The sequence below is a fragment of the Pungitius pungitius genome, chromosome 17, assembly GCF_949316345.1.
Source record: "Pungitius pungitius chromosome 17, fPunPun2.1, whole genome shotgun sequence".
NCBI classification, from domain to species: Eukaryota; Metazoa; Chordata; class Actinopteri; order Perciformes; family Gasterosteidae; genus Pungitius; species Pungitius pungitius.
Window position 1 is genome coordinate 4,312,426 of NC_084916.1, and position 13,054 is coordinate 4,325,479.

The following is a 13,054-nucleotide window of genomic DNA, read 5'->3' on the forward strand; positions in this document are numbered from 1 at the left end:
ACGTGCCCATTTTAAAAATCATTTTAGGGTTAAATGAAACAAAGACAAATATTTTTTATTTCACGTCTCCATGTCAACCAAGTATAACTTTTTAATAAAAAAAATGATTTGAAATAAACTCTGGACCTGTACTGTAATTGGAACTTGAGTATACCTTCGTCTTCTAGTCCCTCTGTCTGCTGTAAAAATGTAAATGACCAATAATCAGTGAATCTGTTCCAGCTTACTTTTTTTGGCTCTCGAGTCTGTTTCATCCTGCTTCATGTTTGTCCTTCGCTCCAAACGGAGCCCAACTGTAATCAGTCAAACTGAAAGGAGTCATGCTGAGCCATTATGTAATCACCACAACGTGAATGATGGGTAGCTTGTCGGCCCATTGTCAGTTCTCCTAGTCGAGGGAATCAAAGTGAACGGAGGCTTGTGTATTCAGAAAAGATGCGTCCATCAGGTCTGAATGCCAGTGTCAGTGCTTCATGAAGCCAGAGAGGAAGGTGATGGATGATCACCCAGATCATCTTCATCACCACGTTGGATTTAATTAAGGACAATACTCCATAACGAAACTGAGACCTTTTGGTTTTTAAATCAATACTGATATTGAATTCCATATGCAATATTAATATATTAAATACATACATTAATGCACTTTTGAAATAAATCATTAAATAAATACATGAATATATATATATATATATATATATATATATATATATATTTGCAGGGATATTGATTATATTTCAAAACTTATTTTGTATCTCCACATGTTTATTTATGTACTTATTTATTGATCAAAATATTGCATACTGTGCCTACGCGTGAAGTTTGCTCTTACATGATATCTTGTAAGTTGTCCATGGACAAGACACTCCAGTATTTGGCAGAAGGAGCTGCCCTCTGTTTCTATCAACATTTACCAAAGCAAACTTGTTAAAATGTTAAATGTTACAATCAATGTGCATTTCTTATTTCTGCACAACAGAAGCGGAAGCGTTTTGCTGTGTTTAGATGTCCAAGACTGAGTGAGAAGAATTAGCTCTGTTTTGAGCTTCGTTAAAAGCCAGTTCCTCCTTTTATTTATAAGGAAACAGTGTGACACATTAAAGGCATCACAAGATGAAATGCAAGAATAGAACACAGCGCAGGTTGAATCACTGTTGCCAGCATTCATTTCCCAGAATTGGTTTTAGCTAGCTAGCTAGCTCGCACCGCCATGTGGTTGACATTTGTGTTTTATGTTATTGTTGAATATTTGTGTTACCATCTGGACAAACGCATTCCTTATCGTTTTCTTTTAACATGTTTTTCACAGTTAAACACATTTGACTGCAAAGCCCCGGCTGTACAATACCTATTAGCACTTAGCTCATTACACTGTACAACCATATTAAAAAACGATTTGCATCTCTTTGTGTTTTGATCAAATAGCTCAGCACATTTTGAACGGCTGACACAGATGTGTTGGCAGGTTTTAGACATTTTAAAGGCGCAGTGGATTTGGCTACATCTGGCAGAGGGGTTGCAGACTGCTCTCTCATGTGAGTGGGCATAGTTGAAGAAATCCTACCTATGAACAGGAGATCCTCCCTCAATGATACACACTGTGGCCTTAGATGCTGTTGAACTGTTTTTAAGAAGCCATTCCAAGCATTTTGAGAATTCCAAAAGCATCAGTTGACGGGACTGTTTGTGGCGGCAGCCTGTTCAGGCCTACAGGCACAAACAGGCAGGTTTATTGCAAACTGAACAATGTTGCATCTGTTTCCACAGCAACAGCACTCTAGTCACAACCTTTTGTGACTGTAATCTTTCAATATGATCTCATCAAAGCGTCATATTGTATTCCCATATTTGCAGAAGCATATCATAATGTCACACCATTGAATAATAAGGATTAAGCATTAGAAATAATGAAGCATGCAGGTCTGCAGGTGAACGAGGACCTCTGGAGTACAAAGTGGGCGTTACAAGCTGATGATGAAAATGAGAGGTTGAGTGCAGGCTGCACTTAAGAGGACTTGAAAGTTGTTAAACAGGAATGTGGGGCATGAGGTGCTCACCCATGCGACAAGCGAGGGAGCTCTTCAAAACAATTGTTCTCATGGGAATTTCTCACCTGAGTCGGAGCTTTAGATTTGGAGTGCTTTGCCATCACTGTATGAAAAAAAAAATGTGTTACTTTTCTTGACCAGTATAGGGAAACGAGTGATGTGGTAAAAGGTGTGTAATGCAGCAGAGGTTCTGACGTGCTGGGTACAAACGTGTAGTTTCCAGCTGCAACAGAAACTATGCCTGAGATCGCTCAAGGAAACGTCCTAAAAATAAAGATGTTTTATTGCACTGAACAGTATGAAAGACCATTTGTGTTCTCTCACATGGGTAAAGGAACATTCAAACTCTCTTCAGAACAGATGCCGAGCCAACGCAAGCAGGGGAAAAATATATGGAAAATGTGCACTCTGCAGGTTTGGAAAGGAAACACTAACAATTTACAATTACCGGACTTGGGGAAAAGAGTGAGTGAGAAAGTGAGAGAGAGTGAGAGAGAGAGAGGGGGGGGGGAGAGTTCCTGAGCTGAGTGGTGTGAGGCGGTGGGGGAAGGGGTGGTGGGTGTGGTGTTGGGGGGGTTGGGGAGGGCACCTACCTGCCAGGTACCGCTCCAGGGAGGGTGAGGATGTCTGGTTCCAACTGTAGCAGCAGAAGAAGAAGAGCCAGACCAGGAGGGTGGCCAGCACCAGGACCAGCACCCAGAGGAGCCGGGCCACCGCCGGGTGGGTGACGGCCCAGGCTGTCAGGACGTCCATGGCGAAGGCTATCCTCTCCTTCCGATCCACAGAGTGCCGACTGCAGCAGAGCTGGTGAAGGGCAGCAGGAAGCAGCAGCAGCAGCCAGAGCAAACGGCATCCACAGATGGAAACCAGCTGTCCCAAAAGGGAGACAGAGGCTCAGGCCCACGTCAGCTTTGGAGGGAGTGTGCTGGTGTGTGTGTGTGTGTGTGTGCGCGTCTGGAAAGATCCTGGAAAAGTGTGTGGGGAGCCTTGAGGAGTGGCAAAGGGTTAACAGCAGCATGCTTAACTGACAGCCACACCCCCCCTCCCCCCACCCCACCTGGCTCAACATCAGAGGCCTTCATGCTAGAGTGAGACTCGAGTGAGACACCTTCCCCTCTTTACCTGCACAAATGCTAGAAAAGTGTCATGTGATGACGGAGGTTCATATTGTCTCCCGGACACTGGGTGAACAAAGAGGGCCGACTTTAATTTACCTGAACTATTTATGACCTAGTTTTACAGGAACTATGGCTGCATTCTTTGATCTCTCACATACCTTTCTCACAAGCTTTTAGATCGGTGTGTAATACAAGGTTAAAACTCTTTTAGTGTCGTTGCCCTTTTAATAACATCTACTGATCGGATCTGATCGTGTATTTGTGCGATCATTTATCATTTTTCTTGTGAGGCTCATTAGTTGTTGCACAAAATGTGCTCTATAGACAAACTGTACCTGTTTCGAACCCTGACAGCGTGTTTTAGTACATCGTCTCAAATGTTTACACTGCAACATCGCTCAGTATTTGGAAATAAGGTGGGGCTGAGCATTTGATGCACAAGCAAAAACAACCGATTATAACTGACAACAGACCTTAAGAATCGAGTCAGGATTGACGCTTGATTTGTCGGTACAATTTGATCTCCATGCCAACTTATGTTTTTCTTTTTAATCACCAAATGATTACGGCCATCAGCTGACCAGAGAGAGCCAAAGCCTTTCACACAGTGTGGGAGAGCCCTGAAATACGAAATGCCTCCACTCTTTGTAAAAGACGGGAGACTAAGATGAACCAATGACGCCATCTGGTGTTAAAATATGAAAAATGGAAGAAACCAAATATGTATATAGTTTATACTTCATATTATGAACAGAGGGATCAAAGTCAGTCAAATACACAAGAAACTGAACTTCCTTTGCTCTTTTTGTTTTGTGGTGTGATTATAAACTAACTTTACATTTAGTTGTGTTTTATGGAGCTAAGAGGAAGCATCAAGCTGAAGGAGAACGATGTGTGTGGTGACATTCAGCTATTCTGTAGCTTGGACTCATTCTGTAATATCTTAATAACTTGCATCCTATACAATAGAAAAATAAGAAGTCCTTGCATGTACATGTGTTTGCTGTTGTGGTTTTTATTGACAGTATTGATGAATCTCCTCTGCCTTGAGATTGCATTATTACTTTTAGCTGAAAGTACATAACTGCAGCCTAGCGACCCTGCCCCCCCCTTTTCCATCCAGTTGTTCACATCCCTACACCTTATCTAGTGCTCTGGCTACCTCATCCCTGTTGCTATGGGCCACTCACTTGTTGCCTATGTTCATCGTTAACATCTGGCTGCGGAAGGACAGTGTACATTATTATTAATAAACTGATGACCCGGTTCATAAATTAACAATTAATTAAATGCATTTAGTGTACACCAAAATACAGCCATGATTCTGGAACTATGTAATTAATAAAGTAATAAAAATATTGTAAATCTACTATTTTTTTAAACTGTAATAAAAAGAATAATAACAATGTACAGATTGTATTCAATGCAATGTAATCAACCGAAATATATGTATGTAATACTTGATAGCACCACAACGGGGGCGATGGTGGCACATGGAGCTGGGAGCCGCAAGGTTGGTGGTTTGAATCCCAGCTGCCCCATGTGCCATGTTAAAGTGTCAGCTAAATGACATGTAATGTAACTGATATTGACTGAGAGACCTTTGAAATCTGAGTTACATTGAACTCACCAAGAGACCACACATTTACTGATTTGTATAAATACCAGTAGGTCCCCTTTGTTCTGTTCGTTTGTGGAAGCAGACAGACAGCCACTATGGGGAGTCAATGGGCTTCCCTGTGGCCTGTTGGATTGCAGAGAATCAGCAGCTCCTCAGCTGAGATGTTCTTTTTAGCACCTTTACTTTTAAACATGCACTTCTCGATCACCTGCTGGCACGACGACACTGAGGGACAAATTCATGCAAATGTACGTTTCTGAAGGACTGACATTAATGCACCAGCAGTTAAACACATTTATAATACTTTTTAGAATAGTCTGTTTCCATAACTATTTCCCAACCTGAATCACTAGACGGGGCTATTCATGTTTGGCTCAGGACTTGATGCTCCTCTGACTGGAGGTAGGTCCGTGAAAGCCGAGCCTCATCAGTTTGGAGTCAATCTTGGAGTCGAGTCTGGCTTCACGGATGAGGTTGACGATCCACCTCTCCGCCTCCTCCGGAGTCATGTCGAGCTTGTCTGCCAGTGTAGCGACAAATTACCATCATGTCACTAGTTAGAGGTGTTTGTAGGGCTATCTGACGCGTGGTTCCAAACAAATCCACTTCCAGTCCAATACTGCATATATCTTCTTTATTTTGGCTCGGTTCTGATGCTCAAACATACTGCAATCCATAGTTATGGTCCACCATGATTCTTGATCCTCACGACTGATCCTCACGGTCAAAAACTGTTTGCTTCCCCATTACACCTGGCCTCCCCTGCTCACTGATTATCTATTTACCTTACCCATACTCCACCCAGTGTTCTCCAGTGGAACTACAACAGCCAATTGAGAGCATAATGGCTCTTACACTCCGGCCCCTAATTGTACATGACAAGTAGACATTACAATTCAATACAATATTTATACAAAGAGCCATTAAAGTCCCAAGCAACACTGTACAACATTGCATTTAAACAATCTTCCATTTTTAGAACATAAGTCTTTGCAATCAGTCCTTTAATTTTCCAGGTTGTCATACAATAGACAAAGCTTTGTCACAGGTCTCTCAAGTATATTGGTTTTAGTTTGTACTCGCACAGAACGTACAAGTCTATTTTTATAAGGAAAAACTTCCAAGACTCGTCCCATCAACCAGGATCCACGTGGCCTCTTCCTCTGAATCTACACTTTTCAGACAATCATCCATGTAGAAGTTGCCATGAATTGTGTCAATGACCCTTTCTGGAAATTTGGGCTTATTGTCTTCTGCTGTCTTGCGGAGTGCAAAACAAGCACAACTTGGGGATGACACAGCTCCAAACAAATGCACATTCATCCTGTATTCCACAGGTTCTTGCCTCAAGTTACCACCTGGCCACCACAAGAAACGAAGAAAATCTTTATCCTTTGTTGCAACTTTGACCTGATGAAACATTGATTTCACATCAGCCATAAATGCAATAGGCTCTTGTCGAAACCTCACAAGAACTCCTAGAAGTGAATTTGTCAGATTAGGGCCTCGCAGCAGTTGATCATTAAGCGATGTACCTTTGAAAGCAGCTCCACAGTCAAATACCACTCTTAACGTTCCCTTCTTGGGGTGATAAACACCGTGGTGAGGGATATACCAAACTTTACCTTCATCCTGTTTCAACTGATGCAATGGTACTCTTTCAGCATAACCTTGACTGATGACCTCATCCAGGAAAACTTTATATTCTTGATGAAAAGTCTTATTTCTGTCCAATTTCCTCTTCAATCCCATTATTCGCTGTTTAGCCACACAAAGGTTATTTGGCAACATGGGATTTTCCATTTTGAATGGAAGATTCAATTTGTAGTGTCCATCCTGAAGCTCAATTGACCCGTTTACTTTTTCCATAAATGCATGATCTTCTCTTGACATCTTTGTTCTCAGAAGCAATCTCATTAAAATCGTGATTATACTGTTTATTGAGCATCTCCTCCAGCTTGCCTAGTAAAATCCTATTAACAGTAACATCCGGACATTCAATTGTGTTCCCATTGTCCTTGCTTCCTTGTAATGGTCCATTCACGACCCATCCCAGTAGGGTTCTAACTGCATAAGGTCCTTCTCCATCACTGTTTTTAACCTCCCAGGGCTCCATTACCTTGGAAGCATTTGCTCCAATTAGCAAATCCACATCAGCAGGAATTTGAGGGATCTTAACACCTTTCAGGTATGGCCATTTATCCATATCCCCTTCGGTAACCATGTTATCTTTGGACACAGGCATTTTCTCCTGAGTGAAAACTTCCGGAAGACTGTAAAAGATGTCATTATAAAGGCTAGACACTTCCAATCCAGTCAGAATAGAACTACTAACAGACCTTTGATTGCCCATTGTTTTCAAAAGAATATTAGTTTTCTTTCCTTTTAATTTCAAACGGTGCATTAAGTGTTCTGAACAAAATGTGGCAGAACTACCAGGATCCAAGAATGCATACGTTTGAATTACCTTTTGTCCTTTACAGGATTTGACTTGAACTGGTACAATTGATAATGCACATTCTCCATTACCGGCCCCTGTTTGACCACATGCTTGAAGGGCAACAAGCGCACTACTTAGTGATGGACAATTTTGTTCTTGAGTGCATGTTCTCTCCTTCTGTTGAATATGCAGAATGCTGGGATGCATTTGGCCACATACTGTGCAAGTCAAGCGCTTTTCACAATCTCTGCTCATGTGTCCAACACAAAGACAGCCAAAGCAGATACCTTTCTCCTTTAGAAAGTTCAGTTTTTCCTTGTGCATCTTGTTTTGCATTTGTGTGCACTGCTCCAATAAGTGATCACGTTTGCAACACAAACATACAACTTGAGATTTTGATCTGAAATCAGACACACAACACTGAATTGACTTGCTGTTAGTAACAACCGTTGTTGCAAAGCTGTTTCTAATTGTATTTCTACGTTGAGGTTTCTGTTGTACAATTTGAGTACTCTGGATATCAACAAAAAGTGGATCAGATGACATTTTAACTTGACGTTCCACAAATGTTACGATATCTCTGAACTTTGCCCTTCGATTGTGCCTTTCCAATAGCTCACAAGCAACAGTTCTCCAGTTCTCCCTTAATTTGTAAGGCAGCTTCGTGATGACTGTTTTCAAATTGCTTGGCATCTCCAGATCTTCCATGTACTCAATTTCTTCCATTGCATTAGAGCATCCACGCAAAAAGAGAGCATAACTCTGCAGTGAACTTACATCCTCTGATTTTACTGAAGGCCATCCAAGTACTTTCTCTATATATGCAGCAGCTATTTTGAACTCATTGCCAAAATGTTCCTTTAACAATGCTTTAGCTTGCACATATCCTCTTTGTGCATCCATGTGCTGGCAACTGCGCACAAGTTCCTTAGGTTGACCTTGTGTGTACTGTTCCAGAAAGTACAAACGATCTCGATAATTGTTGGTTTTGTCCTCTATTCCATGTTCCAATGCTCTGATGAAAGTTCTATATTGCAAAGGATTACCATCAAACACATGAATATCTCTTTGAGGCAGTGTGCTGGATTGTTGTTGTTGTACAAGAAGAGCAGTAATCTCATTTTGTTTTTGCATAATACTGCAGATGTTTGAAGTTGATGTTCCATTGCTGTTCGGCATTACATTTGATGTTTGCATTTGTGACACAGAATGAAGATCAGATTGCAGTGCACTGTCAGTTTGCTGAACCACATTCCTTTGGTTTGCTTGCTGGAAACAATTCCTTGGTCTATATTCCTCAACATGAGGGTTAAGAATAACTTCTTTGCCACCCATTGTAGTTCCTTTATCATAATATGCATTCATACCATCAGAAAAGGTTTTACGATGCTGGCCGTCAGAATTGTTTAAAACCGCAATTTTAGCACTAACAGCAGCAATATCTGCATCAATATCCATTTGCTCTTGTCTTTGCCTCAGTTGTTCCTGTTGTACCTCCAAGGCATGCTGTTGTACCTCCAAGGCATGTTGTTGTACCTCCAAGGCATGTTTCTCCTTTAAAGCAGTTGCACGTGCAATTAATGCAGCCTTTTCTGCCTCTGCTATAATTCGTGCTGAAGAAGCAGAAGATCTCCCAGTACGCACACTGCTAGAACTTTTCCTACTGGATGGTTTAGTTGACACTCGTGAGGAAATATTTGAAACGCTATCATTTGGTTCAATGTCATCTTGACAAGCATTGTCATCAACACCAGAACATGAAACTTGACTTTCAGTACTCAACCATTTTTGAACATCATCTTTAAACCCATTATAAATTAACATCTTTCCATTGAACCATGTTTGTTGTCTTTCCTTTTCTTCATTGGGCAAAATAACCATCACAGAATTGTGCATTTCTTTTGCTTCATCACACAGCTTTATGAATTTCTCAAAAGAACATTGCACTTCCTTTTCATACTCTCGGTTAGACATAAAATCTCTTATGATAACCATCAAGTTGTTTGCTTTATTTAATTTAGTCTTTCTTGTTTTCTGCAACGTTTCCAATTTTTCTAGTAATGCCCTTGGAGTAAGTTTGATGCCCCGTTTTTCTTTCACCGACTCCATTTCAACTCTCTCACCCGGCACATTAGTCTCTGGTGGTTTACCAGCAGCCATAAAATCTTCACAATTACTCACACTCATTTTCACAGAGTGTTGAGTTCGTTCAACTTGTCAGTAACTGTAAACTTAAGCAACCAACACATTGGATTTATGCTATTAAAGGTGTGCACACAAGAGCCATTCATAGGTAGCACTACACATACCTTGAATTAATTTGCTTGCTTCGTCGCGACTGGTCCTTGATTCATACGTCCAATTATATCCAAATCCACAGCGGAATCCAGTGCTTAGTTCAAAAAAAGTTCCAAAGCGATGCGTGATAATCCACAAAGAAGTAGTTTTTGACAAAGTGTAGCGACAAATTACCATCATGTCACTAGTTAGAGGTGTTTGTAGGGCTATCTGACGCGTGGTTCCAAACAAATCCACTTCCAGTCCAATACTGCATATATCTTCTTTATTTTGGCTCGGTTCTGATGCTCAAACATACTGCAATCCATAGTTATGGTCCACCATGATTCTTGATCCTCACGACTGATCCTCACGGTCAAAAACTGTTTGCTTCCCCATTACACCTGGCCTCCCCTGCTCTCTGATTATCTATTTACCTTACCCATACTCCACCCAGTGTTCTCCAGTGGAACTACAACAGCCAATTGAGAGCATAATGGCTCTTACAGCCAGTATGCTGTGTGGTTGGAGCGAAGAGGGAGGGGCCTTTCAGTCAAGTAAATATCCTTTCAGATAATCCAAACTCATCCAACAACGTACGGGAGAATACACTGAGAACATTTACTGTCCCCCTGCCGATTGATGTAAAGGAACCGTGCTCTCACATTTGAGACAGCACACTCAGTACACCGTAAACACAGACCTGATGCTGATACACTGATGAATCCACCAAAAGGTCTCAAACATGAAGAGACGGGAATTCTCGATAAAATCCCAGAGGCAAGCGACCAGGAAGAAGTCTTTAACGAGAACCTGGAGGAAATGACAAGGTGTTCCTCGAGTCATTAGTTCTAGTCCCCAGCCGGCATATTTTCCAACTCATGCATATATGCAGTTATCTTCAAAAGGTATGTACGTATAGCTATAATTAAGCCACATCCATGCTATACTGGGAGGGTAAGTATACAGGAGTACATAATAGCGCTGCACAAAAACCACATACGATGCTCTGCAGACGATCTGCTGCCAGCAGCCTGTTTTGCCAGTTTCCAGCCATTGGTTTATCCACCCAAAGTGTCAGGGTCAAAACTATGTTGTTTGGATGATTGGGATTTCTGTGTCCAAACTACCAATCCTAAAAAAAGGACATAAGCTGTACCGTCATACAGGCAGATTTTCCTCATTGAAATGCACAGTTATGCATGGAAGTGCTTCCAAAGCTCCTCAGGTTACCTGCTGCACAGCAGCTTCCTGCAGTGTGACTGCAAAGCTTAAATTGCGTGCTGCTCAGAATGAAACCTTTATTCTCTTTTATTTCTAACTTTGGATAAGTTGAGCGCGCTCATGAGTATTACTGCTCCAATGATTTCAAATCCACCACTAGCACGCAAAAAAAAAAAAAACTCGCAGTGTTGTTCTCCCAAACGTAACGTGGCGTACAAACAAAAGAGACCACGAAGAAGCACAAACCAACCCCCTCCATGCCGTGAAGGAGTCGCAATGAACTGTTTCTCTTATTCATAGACAGTTCTTTTTACCTTCAAAAGCCCTTAAAGAAAGAAAAAGTAATGATCAAATGGGGCATCATGAAACAAAGGTTGATTACTTATATCACTATTACTATATGTTGTTATAATGAACTTAAGGCTACGCATCCTGCCCCTTACTGCATGTCTTATATTTCAGTGCTGCTTAGATCCATGAAATGAAAGCTCAACATTTAACAGGATCAGAATCAGAATGAAAATCAATAATGAGTGCCATTGATCACTGAGGGTTGTGTCAACACTGAATTAAGGAAACCTTTCTGATGCTTTAATTAATAATACTACAGCATCAATAGCCAGTTTAAATGAACGGTTATATCGTCAAGCTATATAAATAAATAGGTTAAACAGGACATTCTCAACATAATTATGATGTGTAATTCAAAAAGGTTTTTCAAAATGAAAAGTTATAAATTATGCAGATTAAGGTAATTGTGCGTGTCAGGTTTAAACCACTCAGAACAAACTAAAGAACTGTTTGTACCGAGGGGTCCGTTGGCTAAAAAATAAAAGAAGTCAAAATACGAATGCTCTAAGCTGTAAATATGTAATGTATACATCATCATTGGCTGAGTACATCAACCACTTTTTTGCTAATTGGATGATGTACTTTGGGAAAAAGCAGAGCTGCTGATTGTGAGACTAGTTTTTGAGGAGGTTTTGTTGTATTTGAGCTGGAACTTTAACACATCCAAGCCTCATTCACGCTGATTAAAATTACTCTTCTTCTTTTCACAAACACCAGAAGATTACTGTTACACAACGACATGCTAGGATACTGTATTTCTCCACAAACACATCACCTTTCAGAATCATGAAGCGATCACCCGAGCCATAAGGTGTGTGTGTGGGAGGTTAAGTTGAGATGTCTCTATCCGGTATGAAAGCAATAAACACAGCGACATCAATTGATGGATTAATGAATATATTAACGTCTGGGATTTTGAAAGATCTGACACCATTCTTTTAGAAGGAGCTGTTATTGTGTAAGAAATAAAAGTATTTTCCGCTTAGCTGTCATAAACACATAAAAGCGGAGCATAAACGTTACAAATTCAATCGTTTCAAGAAATTTAGGCAAACCGGGTCCACATTAATACACAACATCAATCCAAAAAGTTACTTCACACAAAAGGAGACAGTCATTAAAAGAAGATAATAATAACTTGTTTTTACAAGTGATCTCTAGAGGGAAATTGAACAAAAACATGTAAACTCAAATTCCCTTAACGATTAAAAGCCAGCAGATTCAACGAGAGCTCGCACTCTGTATCTGACAGGATGGTTGAGGCCGTCGCAATCATGGCTTAAATTACACAAGTAACAGCCAACTGATGGGGTGCTGAGAGAATGTGCAAAGTGATCCCCTGACACACAACTAACCAAACAGACACTGCAGTGTCTCCAAGCCCCAGACAGCTGTTACGCTTTGAAAATCAAAACATACAGAGGCAGCAAATCAGGCCAGACATGGATTTGCTGAGGCTGAATGGCTGCAAAGTTGAATGCTTTGGGCTCAGGAGATCAGCGTGCCATAGCTGAGGGAAGCTTCATATAACCCCCTCCGTCCAGGGAGACAGCTCACTTCCATGAGGGGTTGATTCGGGCCTGTGCACCGTGACAAACGCACACTGTCAGGCAGAAGAAATTTCAGGAAGCTATCCCCACCGACACTCCTTCTGAGCGGCGTCAAATCCAAAGTCCACATAAGGCCCTCCAAAAGACAGTTCAACCACTGCCGTCAGCGATGCACAATTGCCCTTAATACAGGAAAAAAATGTCCTATATGCCTGCAATGTGCACAAGCAGGACACATGCAGCAGACATGCCATCGTCGTGAATCCAATAAGACAAAGTTTAGCGTGTTGTCGGCAGCTGCTGGAGTGTCCTCTGAGGAGCCCGTGAATATCCCAGCTAGGTTCGCTGGGGGAATGTCCCAAAGTTGAGGTGCTTGTGCAGGGTAAGTCAATCCCCTGCATTCTGGATACTGGCTCCCAACTGGT